Source organism: Rousettus aegyptiacus, unplaced genomic scaffold, assembly GCF_014176215.1.
Source record: "Rousettus aegyptiacus isolate mRouAeg1 unplaced genomic scaffold, mRouAeg1.p scaffold_m13_p_13, whole genome shotgun sequence".
Lineage (NCBI taxonomy): Eukaryota > Metazoa > Chordata > Mammalia > Chiroptera > Pteropodidae > Rousettus > Rousettus aegyptiacus.
The window spans coordinates 24777030-24782455 of record NW_023416288.1 but is presented as its reverse complement, the minus strand read 5'-3'; positions in this window follow the sequence as shown (position 1 = coordinate 24782455).

Genomic DNA, 5426 nt, shown 5'->3' with positions numbered 1-5426 from the left:
AAAGTCGACAAAAGGAAAAACATCTATTCCATATTATCTTTCCTCTGGGCTCTCTCAAATTTCCCCTAAGCCAGCGATCCCCAACCTTTTTGGCACCAGAGACCAGAGCTCCTATGAGAATCTAATGCCTGATGATCCGAGGTGGTGATGCTAGTTGCTAGCGTGCTTGCCTGCTGCTCACCTCCTGCTATGCGGCCTGTTTCTAACAGTCTGTGGCCCGGGGGTTGGGGACCCTTGCTAAGTCATCTGTTATGAGACGTCCCTGGATCAGACAATGTTCTCAGTTTAGTTATTTTCACATGGGTGTCAAGCCAATAAAAAAACAAAAACAAACAAACAAACAAACAAAACCAAAATACCACCATATAGAAGAAAAGGGATCAAAGACAGGTAAATTTTTACTAGGCCACTTTTACTTATTATCCCTTTATTCCTGCCACTAGAAGTATCATTCCTCTATCATTTCCAACAAACCAATGGTTTCTAAATCTGGCTAATAAGAGTGTGTTAAAAATCTACAAAAAGTTAGAATTATAAATTTCTGATTCTATTTCCTAGAGGTCAGATTCAAAATGTCCGAGGGAGAGTCTAAGGATTTTAAAAAGCTCCTTAAGCCACTCTGAAGTATAGCCAGTTTGACAAAATGTTGTTCTAGGACATTCCATTCCGTCATTGACCCAACTCAGGGTATCTACACGTAAATGACAAATTACGAAAAACAAACATGTCTCATTTTAATATTTACAAAATATTTTGGTCTACTGGATGCTCATGATTTCTAATTACTTGCTACTTATTGTTTCTGCATTAAAAATCTTTTTAAAAATGACTATTCATATTTTTGTTGACATTACATAGAGGTGCAATAGGATGGCAAGAGTCCATTTTCAACCAGAGAATATTCTATATTAGATGTCTTCCAACACAAACTGTGTGAACTTAAATTTTCATGAAACAATTCCACTGCAAAGTATGGGTCGCTAAAAAAAATTGCCTAGAAAACATTCACATAGCTCAGTTTATAAAAGAGAGCCTCTTAAAGTATGGTGTATAAATTTTTAATTCCAAATTGAATATTTTATAAATATATTGGAAGAACTATACATATTAAATAAGCCAGAGTCAATATTTCCACAAAGCAAATAAAAAATTTTGTGAAACAAATGTACCTAGATACATACCGGTTGGTGGCATAACCACGCATTAAAAATAAATTAATTAAAACACATAAATTTGACAATACCCCTAGTGAGGTATAACCTAAGGACAAAAAGAACTACAACTATTGTTAAACCACTTATGGCAACTACATGCTATAGTAGTGTTGCTATTATTTTGAGTCTACAGTGAGATTGGAGTGATACAAAGCAGAGGAATAAATGTGTGTGGCTGATAATGTAGGATTTTTTAGCATTGATGAAGAGATAATAGGTAATATCACTAAGGTTAAGGAAAAACCCTACCATTCTGAATTTTAAGCTTTGCATAGGAAACATCAGTGTGAATTAATGATACATCTTTAAAAAAAACAAGTCCTAGTTCCACCTACTGAAAGGGCCTAAAAATAATGACAAATACAGTAGTTTATACTGTGAACTCTACATACCATTTCCCACCAAAAGGATCCTAGGAAAATGACAGGTGTAGGGTAAGAAACGTACAAGGTAAGGAAGAAACTTTTTGTAAAACCAGAACTATCAGATTACTAAGGCATGTCAACCGGACTCAGTTTTTTAGAGACAGGTCAATTTCAGTATAAATGGAGATAATAAACTGCAAAGGATTGAAATGTATCAAATATATATAAGGTTATGATATTTAAAGCAAAACAAACCTCATTGGAGGATGCTAAGGATCCAACTCATTTTGAAAATTTGTAAATCAAGAGAAACAAACATTTACCTTGCTTTTCTTTTAAAAAATGAATCTCAGAATAACCAAATTATAGAAATACTGCAGCTCACTAATGAAGACGATGGCAGAATATAAAATGTGGCCATTTTGCAAGATTCATTGAATTAATGAATCTAGTCAACCTTGTTCAATGCAGTAGACACATCCAATTATTGCTATTTAAATTTAATTAAAATTAAACAAAAATTTGAAATTTCATCCTTTGTCATACCAGCCACATTTCAAGCACTCAGTGCCTACCATAATGGACAGTGCAGATACAGAATATTTCCATTATCCCAGTTTTATTAGATATCATCAATCAAGACAAGGACCATCAATGACTGCTAACGTCACAAAAAGAGAGACAACCAGACACAGTACCTCTGGATGGAAGTATAAAACACTACCACCACCGAAATAGTTTAGGAGAAAAAAAAGAAAATTGAGAATGCAGACTCACCTGTTAAGCACCACAAAGGAGATGCACTCAGCAAGACCCAGTGTGGGAAACTATACAAAAATAAATGGCAATAAAAAAGAGAGAGAGAGGGAGGAGTAAGGTGGGGAGAGAAAGGCTTTGAGAGGGGCAGGAAAGAGACCCTGTGGAGACACATATCAACTAATCACAGTGTATGCACTGTTACTCGTTGGATCTTGATTCCAAAAAGATTGTCAAAAACTTTAAAATAATTGGGAAAATCTAAATACTGAATATTTATTTCGTTATTTTGAATATTAATTTTTTACATATGCTAATATTGAGATTACTTTTTAAAAGGGAGTTTATCTTTTAGAGATACAGACCACAATTTATTTATAATACAAGAATGGGGGAAGAGGAAACATGGCAGAGAAGGAAGCAGATATTCCATCCACTTCCAGAGTGGAACCAGAGCGGCCATGAGTTGATAATTACTAAAACTAGATGAAAGATACTTGGGTGTTTATTATGTGATTTTTCTTTTGTATAAGTTTGAATTTTGTCATAATAAAGTTAAAAATTTTACTTAAAACTAGAATATAACTGAAATAAATCAATATTTCCCTTCACTCATTTTGAGAATGCTATACATTTTTAGATATATACAAGCACCACTCCCTTTCGTGTATATATATACATATGTATAGATTTATAAGCTATGATACTTAGAAGACAGTGTTTTTGCTGGCATCGATTAAAGTTCATTCAACAAAGTTTTACGGGATGCCTACTATAAAGCAAATATTGTGCTTTTTGAAAAGCACTTTTTTAAAAGGCCTGAATTTTACAGTATTGAAATTATTTAAAAATTTATCTTAATTTTTTAAAATTATATTGGGATGACACTGGCTAATAAAATTGTTTTAAGTGTACAATTTAAAAATACATCATATGTATATTTCATTGTGTTGACCACCCAAAGTCAAATTTCATCACCATATTTTTGATCTCCTTTACCCTTATCTACCTCCCCTATCTTAATTTTTAAGCATGATAAATGACAGAATTTCTGTTAATTTAATGGTTAACTTTAGTGAAGTACATATCTAAGCTTCATTACCTGAGTTAGTCTTCAAACAGGAAGGAAAGGGGTGAGGGATGGTGCTCCAGGTAATTCTTCTGTTATGTTAATGCTTTAATTTCTTCCTTATTACAGAGCTAGGGAAGACAGGGTCCAAGAAAGTATGGGTTTATTTTGGCTAATAACCCAGGATTTTCTACTTAACTTATTTATAATCCAATGCCTAATATGGGTAATCTCAAATCTGGTAAAATAAACAGAAGACATAAAAACAAGATGAAAAGCTGAACGTAATTGAAATAACACAGTACACATACCTGCCCCACAAATACAAACTACCACAATACTCATCCGATGTGCCCCACAATATCACCAAGTTTCCATTGAAGTGTCAGCAGACAGATTCCTGCTTATCATTAGATAAAATTTGTGAATGGACTGATAGCAGCCTTCAGGCATTTTGAAGAACCACAATGTACAATTCCAGATTTTTAATTTCTGAAAAGTATCCTAATTTGATTTATCTATACCAGAAAACAACCATGATTTTAACTTGTTTGTTTCTTACAGGAGGAAATGAAATTATATTTGCTAAAATAGATTGGTGCTTTAGAAATTTAAGGAAATGGCCCAGATTTCAAGGAAATTCAGTGTGTTTAGTCTTTCCCAAGTTCCACCAAGATACCATTATGTCCCATGCTATGTGAGTGCTAAGAAAAGCATATTAAGAGCTTTTTTCTCTTATAGTCCCCTTCAGAGTAGTTTTCTTTAAAGAAACATCACAAAATATTTTTCCTATTAATAACAACTATCAATGAAATGTTTACTGTGTGTCAGGTACTCTGCTAAGTGTTAATACATTGTTTCATTTAATCACTTTAACCAATTAAACTTAAATGGTATACACCTCCATTTACCAATGAAGAAACTAAGGCTGAGCGTAGTTAAATTAATTGTGCAAGATGAAACTAGTAAGTGCTTGATCCAGGATTCAAACTTGGGCTTGTATGCCCTTTATCAACTGTACCACATTGCTTCTCAACATGCGTTGATTCAATATCTACCATTTATTGTGTTCTTATCAAATATTTAGTGATGTGCAAAATAGTTTACATTATTTCGAACCCCTTAAAATTCTGTGAATCTTCATTTCACCAGGAGGGCATTCACAATGAGAAATTTCAAGAAATTTGCCAAAAAGTCACATAGTGGAAGAGCCAGGATTTGAACCCAGATAGGACTCCAAAGCTCATACTATTTAAAGCTGGTATATATCCCCCTAAATTAGCCTCCCATATAGGGTATTCCTACATTTCTAACCTGCAGACACAGAATTTGATACATACTTCAGCTATGGTTATTTGAGACTATGATCTCTGTCATACATTTTAATATTAACTTTATTAGTTTAGTATGCTGTATTGATCCATAGTAAGCTTTAACTTAGTTCAATACCCCAGTCTTCCATTTAATTTGTATCTAAATCTGGTTTCTAAATCAGGTTGCCCTCACTCTACTTAGCTGACTTTTTGAAATGGTGTATATTTAATATTCCACTAAATTTATTATGCTGAAATATACATGGAATTAATCATTTTTTAATTGTTTTAGATATATAATTTTGTGGCATGAAGTACATTCACAATGTTAAGTAAGCATCATCACTATTGATTAATAGAATGGTCTGCTACGTTTAAATCTCAGATGTAAAATTTCATCCTCAACTGATGGTATGTGCAAGATTCCAAGTTGCATTGGCTACGAGTTAAATGTTAAAAAAACATTTTTTGTGTGCTTCATTCATGAAACAAATGTTTGTACTACTGATGAAACTGTTATATAGAACCTTGAAACTCTCTACCAAAAACCTCCTCCAGGTCAACATGAATAATTAATGAAACACTCTTTAAGTGTCAAATACCTTGTACAAAACCTTCTAGGTCTATACCTTTCCCTTGGTTCATAAAGCATCATTTTTCTAGACTAGTAATTCTTTATATACATAGACTAGTAACCACTTTTTGGCTT